The 18,578-nt window shown below is 46.2% G+C and overlaps 1 protein-coding gene across 1 annotated transcript in view; it reads right to left on the bottom strand.

Annotated features, from left to right (window-relative positions):
• Positions 1–4,246: 4,246 nt before the first annotated feature.
• Positions 4,247–18,578, bottom strand: part of CAMK1 (calcium/calmodulin dependent protein kinase I) — a 182,669-nt gene continuing 168,337 nt past the window's right edge. The window contains exon 13 of the transcript XR_003942642.1: positions 4,247–4,326. The gene's annotated coding sequence lies outside the window, so the exon portion shown is untranslated. The remainder of the gene's footprint in view (positions 4,327–18,578) is intronic.

The following is an 18,578-nucleotide window of genomic DNA, read 5'->3' as shown; positions in this document are numbered from 1 at the left end:
TGCATGGGTTTCCCTGTGTGCTGAGGCCACTTTTAGCATGGCTGTAAAATGAACATAAAAATAGCCATACTGGGTCAGACCAATGGTCCATCTAGCCCAGTATCCTGTTTCAAACAGTAGCCAATTCAGGTCACAAGTACCTGACAGGATCCCAAATAGTAGCAACATTCCGGAATCCCAAATAGTAACAAGATTCTAGAATCCAAAACAGTAGCAACATTCCATGCTACCAATCCCAGGGCAAGCAGTTGCTTTCCCGTGTCGCTCTCAATAGCAGACTATGGACTTGGCCTCCAGGAACTTGTCCAAACCTTTGTTAAACCCGGATACGCTAACCGTTATTATTACATTCCCTGGCAATGAGTTCCAGAGCTTAACTATTCATTGAAAGAAAAAAATAGTTCTTTTATTTGTTTTAAAAGTATTTTCAGTGTAACTTCTACTATTACTACTACTACTTATCATTTCTATAGCGCTACTAGACGTACTTCATTGAGTGTCCCCTGTTCTCTGTACTTTTTGAAAGAGTAAAAAATAGATTCACTTCTACTCATTCTACACCACTCAGAATTTTATAGACCTCAATCATATTTAATTTTTTTTATTATATAGACATTTATATCCCACATTTTCCAACTTGCATTGTTTCAATGTGGCTTATAAAGCGTTGTTACACTTGATGACGTTACCTGTCAATGAGGTAGGGATGCGAACTGATTATTTGCAAGATCAGTAGTTGGAGGGGAAGATGACTAGCAAGGATGATAGTTAGAAGGGAAAATAATTAGAGGAGATGATAGAGTTCTAATTAGTGACGAGAAACCAAGTTAACAGGGTACATTCAGGTTGATATGCCTATTTTGGTGATCCCCTGAACTTTCTTAGAAGAATTTGAAGAAGAAGGCTTTGATCCGATTACGGAACGTCAGATAATTGTTTGTTTCTTAGGGTCTTTGGTAGTAAGTTCCAGCTCTGCGTGCATAGATACGTGAAGTTCAACTTGTGAACTGATAGGTAGCGTATACCCTTGCAGTTGGGGAAATGGAGTATTAGGTAGTACCTTGATTCCTTGCTGATGTTGCGTGTTGGTATGATTTGATATAATTTCTCTTACAAATGTTTGCATTATCTTTCCTGTCAAATTATTGTAGTTCTTTTCTTTTAATTTTGATTATTTTAATTAATGTAAACCGCTTTGCTGTGCTTGACAGTTAAAGGCAGTAAATCAAGCCTTAAATAAATAAATAAATAAATATTTCTATGCGCGTCTCTAGAATTTACCATCGCTTAGTAAAAGACCTCCTGAGTATATTATAGTAACAGTAGTAAAAAAAACCCCGTATCTGATGCAAATGAAACGGGGGCTAGCAAGGTTTTCTTCAGAGTGTGCATGTGGGAGTGTGTGTCCCTGCCCTCTGCCCTCTCTCCCTCCCCCTCCCCCCTCCGAGTCCAGTCCTTCAATGTTTCCTCCTGCTGTTCTGTGTTTTTGTTACAGAGAGAGTGAGGGCATCTCTCTCCCCTCCCCCCTCTGAGTCCTTCACTGTTTCCTGGGATTTCCTGCTGTGCTGTTTTCCTTCACTCATGAGGAAACCGGATATCTCTGGCGCTTCACACTTCCGGCTGGAGGCTTCAGTGGTGCCTTTATATATATAGATAGATAGTAAATGACAGCAGATAAAGACCTGGCCAGTCCATCCGGTCTGCCCAACGAGATAAACTCTTAGCATATAATATGATGTGATATAACATAAGCATACTTGACCTTGATCTGTCCTTGCCATTTTTGGGGTACAGACTATACAAGTCTGCCTGGCACTGGTCTTATTCCCAAACTATCACTTTTGTAATCCTGAGACAGTGGTGGGTGGATGGGAGAGGAGGAATGGGGGGGGGGGGGGGGGGGGGGGGGGGAAGATGCTGGACTGGATAGCGAGAGGGGACCTTGTGTGTCAGGGTTAGAGGTATGAAGGTGGAGGCACAGGACACTAGCAGGTAACTGCCCTTCTGAAGATGTAGTTCAATTTACCTCAAGGAAGCCAAGGTAAATTAAATGCACTTTTGAAAATTCTCCAGTAGTGACTTTATTCCCACAGTATTTTCATATTTAAATTGGTGGCTGCCTTAAAATGTAAGAATCATGTTATTTTTAATGTAGATGCTTAGGGCTAGTAAAATCACATTAGTTTTGTTTAATGAGTGCACCTTACAGAACACACGTGTTACACATTTTAATACACACTCACCTTGATACAGCTTCATAGACAGACCTCAAAGCATATAAGGGATACATGAAAACTGTGAGTCTGAATTCATCGGGTGATTAATTATCTGCAGCAGAAATTTAAATGAAATGAAATTAACTGCAAAAGTTATTGGAGTAGGGGATGGACTAGTAAGTACAGTGGCCTTATAAGGACAGTTTTTCTGTAGGAAGTTTGGATAAAAATGTAATTTGTGCACTTTTTTTTTCCATACCCTCTGCTGAGTTCTGCCCAGCCCATGTCCATACAAGGTTCTGATGCAGCAGCACCTGCCTTATTCTTAACGAGTGACTAAGGAAAAGCAGCTCTCGATCCCTTCAAACACAGGCCTCACTGCAGAGTGAAAACAATTTTATTGACTGAAAGGGGTGGGTAGCGATTGGATTCAAACTGCCAAGAGAATTATGAATACAGCATGGCACGTGAGTAGTTTGGAATGTCTGATCTTTACTGGAGTGAATTTCATCATGAGACAATCTGGAGGAGGACAAAGAGGTACAGAATGAAACATATGGAGTAAATATTCCCCTCCCACCCCCAGTCCATGATTGATGGCACTTGCACCTCTACTGGGCAGCCTTTCTTTTTCTCTGCCTGACAGGTGCTGATTAGCATTTAACAACTTCGCTGGGTATCTATTAACCAAAATATCTTGAGTGGGCTGTGGGAGGGTATAAAAGGAGTGAACAAGTGAGGAGGTAACCGCAGATGAGAGGAGTCCGGGCTGTTTACTTCAGAGAGAACAGTACTTGTTTCTCCTGCCAGCCCTGCAGATGAAGTTGATCTACAATCACTGATTCCTTATGTGTATTATCATCAATTGAATATATAAAGGAAAAGCAGCAAAAAAGAAAAACGGAGATGGTAAGCAAGGGCTTGAGAGAAAGAACAAAGCAGTTACCTTGCAAATCTCTAAAGGAAAACAAAGACCCCAGCTTGTGCTGTTTCCAGGCAATGTGGATCAGTGGCCACCGTGGCCAGCATGAAGAAATCAGGCAAGCCGTCTGCAGCTTCCAAGAATGAGGGCATAAAATTGAGACTCACCCTTCCCGGTCCGGAGAAAAATGTACCCAGCAAAAAGAGTCAGCCTCAAACTATGCCAGATTCGGGTCCTTCCCAGCCAGCTCACAGTCTGCCCAAAGTGCTGCACGTAGGGGAAGAAAGTAAGAAAAAAGTAACACTTCTACCTCTGGTGACACCCAAGTGCTTGGCTGAGCCCAAACAAAGCAAAGTAGCCTTTCAGGCTCCAGTGGAGGACAGTTGGTCAAGGAGACGATTGTCTGCTCCTGATGCATCTTGTCCTAGTCCTCTCAAGTCCATTCTGAAGAAAAGGAACTCCATCTGCACTGACTCTGGCCTCCATAGGATGCATAGCACCTTACAGCCCTTCTCAATCATTTGGGACATCCCATGGGAGAGGGAGGGTAGCTTCCCACCTATTGCATCCAAAGGGCTTTTGCTTTTCCATGACGAAGTCACTGAGTTGCCTCCAGTAAGGAGACATAGCCTACAAGCCAATTACTGTTACAGCCAGGAGTTCACACAGGTTCTCCAAGACCTGAAAAATCAGCCCTCGACACAAGATGCACCTTTCTCTGATACTACAAACCATGGGAAGACCCCAGAGCTTCAGACTTCTCAACATCCTTCTACAAGAACACTCGATGAAACCTTACCTGATCTTGTACAGTTGGGATCTGCTATCAGACGCTTCAGTCAATAATCTTACAAACTTTTGTCCTACAGTGCTCTAAGGATAGTTTTTTTTTTCATTTGTTTGGGGTTTTTAAAGTTTCACTTCTATGAGTTCTTTGAGAAAGTATTTGTAGTTTTGGGCAGCAAGTTCCTCCCACTGGAGATTTCCAAAGTTACAGGACAACTGCTTCTGCTCCTGTGTTTGATGGTCATCATGGTGAGGAGCCCTTTTCTGCTGGAGACTCAGAATCCTTCTACTGCTGTAGCCCAGGAAACAGTGGGGTGGGGTGGCCAGAGAAGGGAAATGTGCTTATGTTTCTGTATAGGGAAGGAGAACAAGCATAGACTCTAATGTACCAGACATTTTTTCCTATAAACAGAAAATAGAAAAATACACTTTAGTATATCAGGCACATGGAGGGTAATTCTATAATGATTCATCTATTTATAGGTACTAAAAACATTCTAGCAAGAAACATTCTATGAAGCCTATTAAATTATATATATATATATATATATATATATATATATACATATATATATATACATATACACACACCTACTTGTCTCTGTAGAATAACAGGTGAAATGCATGACTTATAGTTTAGACACAAGCCCTGGAGCTGGTAAAAATACAAAGCACAGATATTGCTAAAGAAGGTCTGTAGCTGGGGCGTAGCCAGACACCCAATTCTGGGCAGGCCTGAGTCCAAAGTGGGTGAGCATGACAACCCAACCTGGCATTTCTCCTCCCCTCCCATTCCCCTTGCTCACACCAAGAAGTAAAGGATTTAAAGGTACCGGCAGGTCGAGTTAATGAGCCCCTGATCTCCCGGAGGGAGAGACACCAAGAGTCCTCAGCTGGCAGAGCTTGAGGTCCCCTGCCAGCCACATTGCTGTGGTGCCACTGTTGGGTGGTCCTGAGTCCAAAGTGGGTGGGCCTGGACCCACCTGTGCCTACACCACTGGACTGTAGATTATAGCATTTTAGAACTGTGTGCTTCACCCATACTCTGCCCATTGAATGCCCACCTGCATCGAGAATTGGCTAACAGAAGGAAGAAAAGCAATTGAGAATAGCTGTTAGCTGGAAACTGTTCAATTGCATGCATGTGTGTTCACATACAAGTGTAAATGACTACAATACCCACATTTTAAGTGCATTCTTGCTACTTAAGTCCAGATGGCTTCTTATAGAATTCCCCCACCCTGCTTGGTGTGTTAAAGTGGTGCCACTCTCTCTTACCATGCATTGCAAGCCGTTTGGACAGAGGGCAATGCAGGAAATTAAGCCTTTTTTTCCTAGAGTAAAAAATAACTCAAAAAGTCAATAGCTGGAAACATTTAGCAGTTTTAGCAACACATTATGCAAATCTAAATGTTTGTAAGGTATATTTTAAGCTGATTAAGAAAAGCACGTGCACAGCTGTAATAAAGCCCATTCTTGGCTTGCCACATCCAGTTAAATCAGTCACTTGATGTGCTAATCAATATTTCCAGCACTATAATGATCCTAGCGATGAATTCTCAAAAGGAGGTGGAGGCATGAGGGCACCTAGGACCAAATTCAATAAATAGTACTGAAAAGTCAGCACCAAAAAGCCCCACGCTAAGCGCTATTCTAATTAGGTGCCATTATAGAATACGCTTAGGACCCGGATTGGCGCTTAACTTTAAACATGAGGATTTACACCAAGTAAGCCCTGAGGTAAATACAGATTGCTCAGAACACGGCAGGTCGTGTGCTTGCGGGAATGAAGAGATTTGAGCATGTTTCTCCTAAGTTGAAATATTTACATTGGGTGCCAGTAAAAGTTCATATACAATATAAAGTTTTGGCATTGATCCATCAATGTATTAATGGTAAAATTCCTCAATATTTCATGGATTCTATGAATATGTTTGAACCACAACGGGATTTATGTTTCATATCGATGAAACAGTTAAAGGTGTCTGTATGTTATTTAGTGGAAACACGGAATTGTACTTTTTCAATAGCTGGACGGAATTTGTGAACCATCTTCTGGGTTATTTAAAGCTCTGTACTGATTATGAACAATTTAAGAAATTGTTGAAAACATTTTATTTTGTAAAAAAGCCTGTACTGATGGATAAAATGGGTCTATTAGGCAGTTTTTCCTATTATGTTAATGATGATTTAGAATTATGATTTTTTGTAGTTGTTAGTGTTTGTTGAGTCCATTTTGATATTGTGAATTTTGATTTTAAAGCAGGATATAAATCTTTTAAATAAATAAATCCTTGCATGTAAATTAAGCACGGATCCCTCTTATTTTGCAACAGCGTGCGTAAATTGTAGGAACACCCCTGATCCACTCATGATCCTCCTGTGGCCATGCATCTTTTTTGGAGCCAGACATAACATTTATACACTGATCCCCATGACTAAAAATGCATGTGTAAATTTTAACTAATTCCAATTAGTGCCAATAATTGATTAACAGCCAATTATCAGCGCTAATTGGCTTGTTAGTCAATTAAATTGTGCATGCAAATAGGGTGCACACCCAAATTTGCATGTGCAATTTTAAGCACCATTTATAGAATTTCGGGGTTACTGTGCACATCAAACATGCCTTGAATTTGAATCCTTCTAGGGGACTTTTATACCATATGTAGCTTTTGTAACATTTTTGAAATGTTGTAAATAAAAGCAGTCAGAGGCTAGTTCACTCCGTCCATCCCTCCGTCAGTATGCATGCAGAATAACTTTCCTGAAAATTCACCGATCGTGTCAGAACATGGGAGGGGAGGAGACAGAGTGAGTGCCTGGCGTTTATATTCAAAACAAACTTGATCCAGTAAATGTAAGGTCATTTTTAACGGTTATTGAACATACAGAGAAAATGCTGGATGCTTCTTGATTTCGGAAAATGGAGATTAGTGAGAAAACGTAACAGGCAAAAAAAAAATGGAAGAAATCAGAGTCTGATTTTAGAAATGACACCTACCTTAAAAGAAGTCATCTCATTTGTATTTTGACACTGCATTCTGATAGTGGGAACTGGGCATCTGAGTTACAAGCAGCACATTAAAATTGTATCTATCCTTCTTATAAAACAGAAGTATAACATCCCCTGGAGAGAAAATCTGATCACAGGACAAGGACTATTTCTCCTATTTAGATGCAGTAGAGAAAGCAAACTTTCAACCCAAGAGAGGTAACAGAAATGCCAAGAGGTAGGTGGCATCTTACACACTAGGGTGGCTTTTCTATAAATTGGCACCATAAATTAAGTATCACAAAAACAAAAATCCATGCTGAGCAAAAACTACCGGTTTCACCGCTGGTGAAAAATGTCTTTAACTTCCTGATTTCACTTATTAAATGAACAATGCTGGCTGTTCTGAATGGAACAAGCAAACCCTGAACTGTCTGTTAGATTTGGTTCTACATTCACTAGCTGGAATCTTTTACTAAGGTGCACGATCTGTTAGCACACCTTTAGTAAAAGGACCCTATAAATAGATACTAAATTAAAATTGATATATATGCATATTTATTACTGTATCTGATGCTTCTCTGTGCTATTGATTTTGATTTACAGAAGGTAAAATATGATGATTTTTTTAATATAACATTATCACTGTAAATAAATTAGAAATCAGTGATTATCTGCACGACTGTTGTAGTGTTTTCTTAAGTTTCTAATCTTCAAATTCTCTGGACAACATTAAAATCCAGTCTGATTTATAACTCCAATGCAGTGTTTGGCCTTTTCACTTTTGGACTGCAGCCTTACTAGGGAAACAGTACAACACAAGTATAAGAATGGACATTCAAATTGCCCATAAGGGAAGGAGGCAGGAGAATCACAATGGCCTTCATTTCTCCAAGCTGCAGAGCCACATAAATGAGGTAACACAGTGGTTCCCAAACTGTGCACCCCAGTGTGTCGCAGCGAACTCGCAGGGGTGCAACGGTAAATCTTGAACTCCCACTGCCATCCAAACCGCTGTTGCTCCCTCATTATGTCTCTTTTTCTCTTCCCTTTCCCCGTGTCCTGTGAGTCCTGCATCTCTCCTTCTCCTTTCTGCCAGCTCTCCTCTGTAGCCCAAGGCCCCTGTACCCTCTCTGGTAGCGGCGACTGAGCTAGCTTTCCACCAACGTCGGAGCTGCTCTCTTCTCTGGAGCGTCCCGCCTATTTTGATGCAACTTCCTGTTATCCGCATAGGCAGGAAGCGCCCGAGAAGAGGCCCCGATGCTGACGGAAAACTTTGTTAATCATCGCTGCTGCTGGAGAGGTACAGGGGACTGGGGCTATGGAGGAGAGTTGGCGAGAGGGAGAGATGCAAGGCTCACTGGGAGTGGGGAAGAGAGACTTGATTGGAGGAGGAAGGTTGAAGGGGAGAGAAATCAGACTTCAGGGGGTGGCCAGGCCTGGAAGAGAGAGGAAGAGATTTGGCACTCATGGGGTAGGGTGGGCAGGGCAGGATAGAATGGGAAGAAGGAAAAAAAGAAAGAAGCTGAATATGGGGAGAGACAAGGACAAAGAAAAGAGGCTAGGCTGGGCAGGGAGGAACGTTGGTACAGGAAAATGGGAAGATGGAGGCACAGGGGGGCAGAGGAGGCCCCCCAGGGCTGCTCCAGGTGGGCAGTGGAAAAATGCGGGGGGGGGGGGGGGGGGGGGGGGGGGGGGGGGGAGCAGCAGCAGAGAACTGTGGGGGGTGGAGACCTATGTGGCTGGCCGGGGGTGTGCCACGAAACATTGCTCGAACACTAAGGGTGCCGTGAACCGAAAAAGTTTGGGAACCTCTGAGCTAACTTTCAGGACTGTTCTGAGCTATGACTGCAACCTGTGTGACTGTCCCACTGGGTACCCATGCCCCACCTATGTCACCATCACCAATGAGAGGAAACAGGGAGGGGGGCTGCGAACAAGTTGTGCAACCTTCCATATCACTGCCATGTGCAGATGTATTGCTCACACAGCCGTTAGTGCGGTGCTGTTACCATTGGAAGAATCCACTAGGTACATATGCTGTGAGAAAGGGAGAGCATCTGCCTTGAATTTTCCTCATTTCTTTGCTACTAGGCACATTTCTTTGGCTGAGTGACAAGGGGGCTCCCATAGGGTTTGCTGTATATCCAAACGTCATACCTGGCCATGACAAAAAAATAAAGCACAGTTCCAAAATTATTCCATGCAAATAAACTTAACATCCATGTCACAAAGGGGAGAATGTCACACTTTCTTTAACCTCCAACCTATTTTATTTTATTATTTATTTATTTATTAGGATTTATTTACTGCCTTTTTGAAGGAATTCACTCAAGGTGGTGTCCAGTAAGAATAAATCAAACATAAGCAATAGACAATTAAAGCAAAAGTATTCAAATAGCAATACAAAGTATGGTATAGTATACTACTTACAACGTCAACACAATATGTAGAACATTTTAATAGACAATGTAGGGTATAAGCAAAGATGGAACATATTTGTATGCTAAGCTCTCAGACTGGCTACCTAACACACTCTGTCCCATTGTCCAGGGCTGACCCAACCATTAGGCAACAGTAGGCAGTTGCCTAGCGTGGCAGCTTATTGGGGGCCGCAGAGATAAACTACAAAACAGTTCGTCCTGACAGCCAAACTCAAACTCAAAAAACTATCAGCAAATACTTTAACCTGCATTTTTTTTTTTGCACGTTGATTGTGATTGTTGAGTTTCATCATCAAAATCTTGGGGCAGGGGGTGTAAGCTAGAGATTGGAAAGTTAACTGAAGGGAGGGGTAAGGCTGAAGATTCGCCGAGGGCATCTACAACCCTTCCTCAGGTACAAATGTAGGGGCCATAAGAACATAAGCGTTGCCATACTGGGACAGACCAAAGGGCCATCGAGCACAGTATCCTGTTTCCAACAGTGGCCAATCCAGGTCACAAGTACCTGGGGTTTAGTGCATTTTAATGCAAAACTTCCATATCATCAAGCTGATCAATCCATAGACTGGTGGGTTGTGTCCATCTACCAGCAGGTGGAGATAGAGAGCAAACTTTTGCCTCCCTATATGTGGTCATGTGCTGCCGGAAACTCCTCAGTATGTTCTCTATCTCAGCAGGTGGTGGTCACACACAGCAGCAGCTCTGGCTAGGCCTCCAAGCCTAATCCTTAGGTTTTGTTGAGGCCTGGGGTTGAGGGCTCTTTTGAGCAAGTGCAAACCTGGTGGTGCCAGGTCCCTCCTTTTCTCCCCCCTCCCGCTGGCTCCGTTTAAAAAAAAAAAAAATTTTAAACGTCTTTAAAGGCGTTTAATTCGACGTTTCTTTAAACATTCATTGCAGCTACTCACTGGGACACCAGTTCGTTACAGCTCGGAGCGGCAAGCAGGTAATTTTACCTTTTTATAGCGGGCAGGGGGTTCCCCGATTCTTCTCCTCGTGGCATATGGCGTCGGAGGGCGAGGGCGCAAAGGGTCGCTCCCCGGATCGCTGGAGCGCTTCTAGAGGGGATGCGGGGGTTTTACAACCTGATTCGCCCTTGATGGGTGACAGTTTAGTGACCGATGAATGTCCCGGTCGTTCCTCCGGCGTGGCGGTTTTTTTCCCGCCATAAACGCCCATCCCCCGCTCCTCGCCTCCGCCATCTTGGCCGGCCACGCGGCTCGGACGGCTTCTTCGTGGGCCGCCCTTGAGGTTGGAGACATTAATGCCATGAACGCCCTTAATTTGGGCGACGGCACAAGCGGCTAAAGTTAAGCGCCATTCTTCCCGCGCGGCTCCTTCGCGGAGTTTCGCGCCGGACGCCATTTTGGATGCGCAGCATGTCTCTCCCCCGCTATTGCGAGCGCCGGTTGAGAGTGCGTCTAGGGCTGTTGCCCAGGCTGCGGAAGTGCACAGTCTGGGGGGTTTCTCCCCCGAGTTTGTTTTGCTGCTGCATCAGGCTTTCCTCATGCAAAACGCTGCCCCTGCTCCCTCTTCTGATAAAGAGGTTGAGGTTCCCAGAGGTAAACGCCCTCGGGTTGATTTCCAGGCCTTGGAGGACTTTGTCTCCTCCGATGTAGATGAGGGCAGCGTGTCTGAGGTCTCCCAACGGTCCTTTGCGGATTCCTTGGAGGAGATAGATCCCCGCTCGGATGGAGCGGATGACCCCTCTGCAGCGCGGCTTTTTAGCCCAGAGGATTTGCCCAACCTGTTTTTACAGACCATGGACACTTTGAAGATTTCCTCTCCGGAGGACGTCTCTCCCTCAGCCCCTGTTGGCTCTGCCATTATGCTGGGGACGAAGCGCCCGCCTAGATCCTTCCACGTGCATGATGCCATGCACACCTTAATTGCGGCTCAATGGGATGTCCCGGAAACGAGCCTTAAAGTGGCTAGGGCTATGTCCCGCCTCTATCCTTTGGCTGTGAGTGAACGTGAGGCCTATCTGTGGCCTACCGTGGATTCTTAATCACTGCGGTGACTAAGAAAACGGCGTTGCCGGTGGAAGGTGGCACGGCCCTAAAGGACGCCCAAGACAGAAGATTGGAGGCGGCCTTAAGGTCGTCCTTTGAGGCAGCTGCTTTAAGTTTGCAGGCCTCAGTTTGCGGCTCCTATGTGGCCAGGGCGTGCCTGACTATGGTGCAGCGGGCTTCCCTCTCGGATCTTTCCTTGAGGGCTGATTGGCCGGCCCTGGAATCGGGCTTAGCCTATTTGGCAGACTTGCTGTATGATGTCTTGAGAGCCTCAGCTAAAGGCATGGCTCAGACAGTCTCTGCGCGGCGGTGGCTTTGGCTGAAACATTGGTCTGCTGACCACGCCTCTAAATCCCGCCTGGCTAGATTGCCTTTTAAAGGCAAGCTGCTCTTTGGGGTCGAGCTGGACAAAATCGTGACCGATCTCGGCACGTCTAAGGGCAAGAAATTACCAGAGGTCAGGGCTCGGGCTAGTACTCGTCCCGGTACCTCCAGAGGACGGTTGCTGGAAGCCCGTCGGTACCGCCCGGGCAAGTCGGGTTCCTCTGCCCCCTCTTCCTTCAAGAGGAATTTCTCCCCCAAGCAGCATTCCTTTCGCAGAGACCGCCGTCCCGGAGGTGCTCCCTCCGGTCCTCCCCAGGGTCTCGTACCCAATGACGGGGCCTTGGTCCACGCCCCAGTGCAGATTGGAGGACGGCTGTCCTCGTTTCTGGGCGAGTGGACCACTATAACTTCAGACGCGTGGGTGCTGGAAGTCATCAGAGACGGCTACAAGCTAGAGTTCTGCCAACCCTTAAGAGACGGGTTTGTACTCTCTCCCTGCAAGTCTCCGGTCAAGCTGTGGCAGTGCAGCAGACCTTGGACAACCTGATCCGCCTGGGTGCGGTCGTTCCGGTGCCAAAAAATCAGATTGGCAAGGGACGTTACTCCATTTACTTTGTGGTTCCAAAGAAAGGAGGTTCTGTCCGGCCTATCCTCGACCTCAAAGGGGTCAATCGGGCCTGGAAAGTGAGGCACTTTCGCATGGAGACTCTCCGCTCTGTTATAGCGGCAGTGAAGGCAGGAGAGTTCTTGGCTTCCTTGGACATCAAGGAAGCGTACCTGCATATTCCCATCTGGCCTCCTCTCCAACGCTTTCTGCGTTTTACAGTCCTGAGACGACACTTCCAGTTCAGAGCCCTCCCTTTCGGGTTGGCTACTGCTCCGCGGACCTTTTCCAAAGTAATGGGGGTCATAGCGGCCTTCCTGCTAAAGGAAGGAGTACAAGTCCATCCTTATCTGGACGACTGGTTGATCCGAGCCCCCTCTTATGCAGAGTGCGGCAAAGCTATGGACCGGGTAGTTGCTCTTGTGAGCTCCCTGGGATGGATCATCAACTGGAAGAAGAGCCAGCTGCGCCCGACTCAGTCCCTGGAGTATCTGGGAGTTCGATTCGACACCCAAGTGGGCAGAGTGTTCCTGCCAGACAATCGGATTGTCAAGCTTCAGGCTCAGGTGGACTAGTTCCTAGTAGCCTCTCCTATTCGGGCTTGGGACTACGTGCAGCTGTTGGGCTCTATGACGGCCACGATGGAAGTAGTGCCCTGGGCCAGGGCTCATATGAGACCACTACAGCTATCTCTGCTGCTGCGCTGGACTCCGATGTCGGAGGATTATGCTGTGCGCCTTCCCGTGGACCCAGCAGTGCGCAAGGCGCTGAGCTGGTGGACGCAGACAGACAAGTTGTCTGCAGGATTGCCTCTGGTGACCCCGGAGTGGATTGTCGTCACGACAGACGCCTCTTTGATGGGCTGGGGAGCCCACTGCTTGGGAAGGACAGCGCAGGGGCTCTAGTCTCCTGCAGAGGCAAGTGGTCTATCAACCTCCTGGAACTCAGAGCCATTCGGTTGGTGTTATTGGAGTTCATCCCGGTACTGGTGTTGTAGCCTGTACGGGTCCTGTCAGACAATGCCACGGCTGTGGCCTATATCAACCGCCAGGGAGGTACCAAGAGCGCCCCTCTAGCCAAGGAGGCTATGAGTCTTTGCCAGTGGGCGGAAGCGAACCTGGAGCAGCTTTCAGCGGCCCACATTGCCGGAGTCATGAATGTCAAGGCGGACTTTCTCAGTCGCCATACCTTGGAGCCCGGAGAGTGGCAACTATCTGCTCAGGCGTTCTTGGACATCACGAAGCGCTGGGGCCAGCCGAGCCTAGATCTGATGGCGTCATCGGCCAATTGCCAAGTGCCGCGCTTTTTCAGCAGAGGACGGGACCCTCGATCCCTGGGTGTAGATGCTCTTCTCCAACAGTGGCCGACACAAGAGCTCCTCTATGTGTTCCCGCCCTGGCCCATGTTGGGCAGGGTGCTAGACCGGGTGGCAAAGCATCCCGGCAGGGTAATCCTGGTGGGTCCGGATTGGCCCAGACGTCCCTGGTATGCGGACTTGATCAGGCTCTCAGTCGACGATCCTCTACGGCTGTCAGTGGAGCAGGGCCGGTTACATCAGGGTCCCGTGGTGATGGAGGATCCCTCTCCCTTTGGTCTTACGGCCTGGCTATTGAGCGGCAGCGTCTGAGGAAGAAGGGCTTCTCAGACAAGGTCATCGCCACTATGCTGAGAGCGAGGAAACGCTCTACTTCTACTGCTTACGCCAGGGTTTGGCGTATCTTTGCAGCATGGTGTGAAGCAGGCTCACTTTCTCCCTTCACTGCTCCAATTTCTTCAGTGTTGGCGTTCCTGCAAGAAGGTCTGGAGAAAGGCCTGTCGCTCAGTTCCCTTAAAGTCCAGGTAGCGGCTCTGGCTTGCTTCAGGGGCCGCCTGAAGGGTGCTTCCCTGGCTTCGCAGCCAGATGTGGTGCGCTTTCTCAAGGGAGTTAATCACCTGCGCCCTCCTCTGCACTCAGTGGTGCCTGCGTGGAATCTCAACCTGGTGCTAAGAGCATTGCAGAAGCCGCCTTTTGAACCCTTGTCGAGGGCATCTCTGAAAGACCTGACGTTGAAAGCAGTCTTTTTGGTGGCTATCACTTCAGCCAGAAGAGTTTCCGAGCTCCAGGCGCTCTCATGTCGAGAGCCTTTTCTGCAGTTCACTGAGGCAGGAGTGACTATTCGCACAGTGCCTTCCTTCCTGCCCAAGATTGTTTCTCGCTTCCATGTGAATCAGCAGCTCTGTCTCCCTTCCTTTCGTAGGGAGGACTACCCAGAGGAGTACTCTGCTCTTAAATATCTGGATGTGAGACGAGTCATCTTCAGATACTTGGAAGTGACCAATGATTTCCGGAAATCGGATCATCTGTTTGTCCTGTTTGCAGGTCCTCGTAAGGGTCTGCAGGCTGCTAAGCCTACAGTGGCAAGATGGGTCAAGGAAGCCATTGCAGCGGCTTATGTGGCCGCGGGGAAGGTGCCGCCTATCCAGCTGAAGGCTCACTCCACGAGAGCTCAGGCGGCCTCGATGGCAGAGGCCGGATCCGTCTCCTTGGAAGAGATATGCAAGGCGGCAACTTGGGCTTCGGCTCATACATTCTCCAAGCATTACCGTTTGACTGTGGCTGCACGGGCGGAGGCCCGGTTTGGAGCTTCAGTGTTGAGGTCAGGGATTTCAATGTCCCGCCCTGGGTGAGTACTGCTTCGGTACATCCCATCAGTCTATGGATTGATCAGCTTGATGATATGGAAGGTAAAATTATGTATAATCATACCTGATAATTTTCTTTCCATTAATCATAGCTGATCAATCCATAGCCCCTCCCAGATATCTGTTCTGTTTTTATTCTGGTTGCATTTCAGGTTCAAGTTTAGTCTTCAGTTATTTCAGAAAGACTTCGTGTTCAAGTTCTTTCACTTGGATTCTTCAAGAGTTGAGACGAGTTTGTGTTACAGTGAGCTGCTGCATTCCTCTCCCCTCCGTTTTACGGGGCTGGATTGAGACATAAATTCTGCCGGCACTCCCTCCCGCTTCGTGCGGCTGTAGGGCAGCTTTGTACCCCTCCCGCTTCGGCGGTGTTAGGGTCAGTCAGCTCCTCCCGCGGTTGCGGTTGCAGGATAAGCCAGATCCCCCCGCATCGGCGGGTGTGGTGTCCCTCCCCCGCTCCGCGGGGATGAGCTGGACGGATTCCCCTCCCCCACTTGTGTGGGGATGAGCTGGGTTAATTCCCCTCCCCCGTTTCGGCGGTGGTGAGCTGGGCAGAGTGTCCCTTCGTGGGTGTAATTCTCTAAGTGCTGAGTCCTGCGGATGGAGCTTTGATATCGACATACTGAGGAGTTTCCGGCAGCACATGACCACATATAGGGAGGCAAAAGTTTGCTCTCTATCTCCACCTGCTGGTAGATGGACACAACCCACCAGTCTATGGATTGATCAGCTATGATTAATGGAAAGAAAATTATCAGGTATGATTATACATAATTTTACCTTTCCTGCACACTAAGTGCATTGCTAAGTTGGCAATATTGTAAGCATTTTTCAATTAATTTCTTTAGGTTGTGTGCGACCTGAAAAAAAGTTAACACAGGAGCATTTAAACCTCCTATTTAGGAGGTGCTAAGTGTTCCCGCATTAACTCTACGTTCACCAATTAACATGCACTAATGCTGGATAACGCTTACATGCCCATTCTTTGCCCATTTCACACCCCTAGCAAAAAAATATTTTTTAAAAATTGCTAATGCATGAGTTAGGGTGTGCTGACAGACAAACTACTGCAAAACACTTTAATGCTCTTTGCACTAAGCCTTCTTTCCTGCATTAAGCGTGTTTTAGCACTTACCCCCTGATTCTGTAAAGGTCGCCAAAACGTGTGCACACAAATTTAGGTGCATTCCCAATTAGAATAATGAGCCAATTAGTGCCAATAATTGGTTTTAACAAGCAATTATTGGCACTAATTAGATTAAATTGGGACTAATGCATATAAATTTAGGCGTGGGATCAGTGGCGTAGCTAAGGGTGGGCCTGGGTGGGCATAGGCCCACCCATTCTTGCCTCAGGCCCACCCAGTCAGCAGCCCATGAGGCCTCACTACTCTCTTTCCCTCTTCCCCACTCGTGGCCTAGCATCTGCCTGTCTCTCTCTAGAACCCCCCCCCCCCCAGGTCTACCTCAGAGCTACTGCCGGCAGCAATTCCTATAGGCATCCCGTGCCAGCCCTGCAGGCATCTCTGTCATGTCCTTCCCCTCAATGATGTCACTTCTTGTTTCTTTGCTGGGGACATGGTAGAAGAAGCCTGCAGAGCTGGTGTAGGTTGCCTATAGGAATTGCGATGGGCAATAGCTCTGAGGCAGAACCGGGGGAGGAGGTTCAAAGAGAAATGGGCAGATGCTGAGTCTTTAAAAAACAAAACAAAACACTATATTGTATGTATGTACATGGTTAAGGTTAGGGGGTGGGAAGGGCCCACCCAGATTAACTCTGGGCCCACCCAAAATGGCAGACCTGCCTACGCCCCTGCGTGGGATCTGTGTCTAAAATTTGCATGCAGTCTAAAAAAGGGGGTGTGGAAATGGGAGGGTCATGGGTGTTTCAGGGTGAATCAAGGGTGTGGTTTTCAGTTACATGAGTAATTGCAGAATAATGGTGCTTTGCATGCAAATTTAGGTATGGATATTTGCACCACATTTTCGTTGGTACAAATGGAAAATTTATGCAGACCTCTCCACTTAAGTGGTTATTCTATAAACTGAGCTGAACTTTAGGCGTGGCTTATAGAATTTTTTAGGTGCTATATATAGTTGCTAACCCTTAATATGGTTTAGCAAACCCTCTGGGACAAGGAACGACAGAACTTCAATTTAACTTGCCTTGAGATACAACTACATAAGTTGTGAGCGAAATCCCCCCCCCCCCCTCCCACCACCAAAAAATAAATAAATAAGTGGAGAGAGGATCCAAACTCTCACTGATCCAGTTTCCTCAAACTCAAAAGAGCTAATTAAAACATCTCCCGTTCATTTCAGGTATGCTCGGAGCTTTCCTCTTCCCACTAATCATACCTGAATGGCTCATTAATCTTCAGCCCCTTCTGGGCAACTTAGGGGCTCCTTTTACCAAACAGCATTAAGCCCTAATATATAGCGCATGAGATACGGTTTACTGCAAAACATATTAAAGTGTTGTGTACAATTTCCCTGTTTTTGCGCACTAAACATGTGTTAACATTATATATAGCTCGATTCATGGATTTAAAAAATGATGACAAAACTAAATTGCTTTGGCTAGATCAAAAAGATACTTCCATTCCTTATTCCCAGGGTCTAGTGATTTATCTCTTAAAATTGATCAATCTTCTAAGATCCTTATATAAGTAATGTCACACTGGGAAAAGAACAAGGGTCCATCGAGCCCAGCATCCTGTCCACGACAGCGGCCAATCCAGGCCAAGAACACCTGGCAAGCTTCCCAAACATACAAACATTCTATACATGTTATTCCTGGAATTGTGGATTTTTCCCAAGTCCATTGAGTAGTGGTTTATGGACTTGTCCTTTAGGAAACTGTCTAACCCCTTTTTAAACTCCGCCAAGCTAACCGCCTTCACCACGTTCTCCGGCAACGAATTCCAGAGTTTAATTATGCGTCGGGAGAAGAAACATTTTCTCCAATTTGTTTTAAATTTACTACACTGTAGTTTCATCGCATGCCCCCTAGTCCTAGTATTTTTGGAAAGCGTGAACAGACGCTTCACATCCACCTGTTCCACTCCACTCATTATTTTATATACCTCTATCGTGTCTCCCCTCAGCCGTCTCTTCTCCAAGCTGAAAAGCCCTAGCTAGCCTCCTTAGTCTTTCTTCATAGGGAAGTCATCCCATCCCCGCTATCATTTTAGTCGCCCTTTGCTGCACCTTTTCCAATTCTACTATATCTTTCTTGAGATGCGGCGACCTTGGAATATATTAGACATTACTCTTTCTTTGGAATCACAAGTAAATAATCTAACTCAAATAATTTTTTCAAGCTATGTCAGTTGCATCATATTTGTCATTGTTTTGATAGAACACACTTTACAATTTTAGGTTAAATCTTGCATTTTGAGTCACTTAAGATTATTGTCATGTTTTTTATTCACCCCTCATTCAACACACAATGAAGTTACATGGAAATAGGAGGAAATATTTTTTCACTCAAAGAATAGTTAAGCTCTGGAACTCATTGCTGGGTTTAAAAAAGGTTTGCTTCTAAGCCAAAGAACACTCCACAACACTTATTGAAAAATCTTTTCAAAAAACATACAT

This window comes from Microcaecilia unicolor, chromosome 6 (genome assembly GCF_901765095.1).
Source record: "Microcaecilia unicolor chromosome 6, aMicUni1.1, whole genome shotgun sequence".
Taxonomy (NCBI): Eukaryota; Metazoa; Chordata; class Amphibia; order Gymnophiona; family Siphonopidae; genus Microcaecilia; species Microcaecilia unicolor.
Note: the sequence above shows the minus strand (reverse complement) of the source record. Positions and strands in the feature narration are given on the sequence as shown.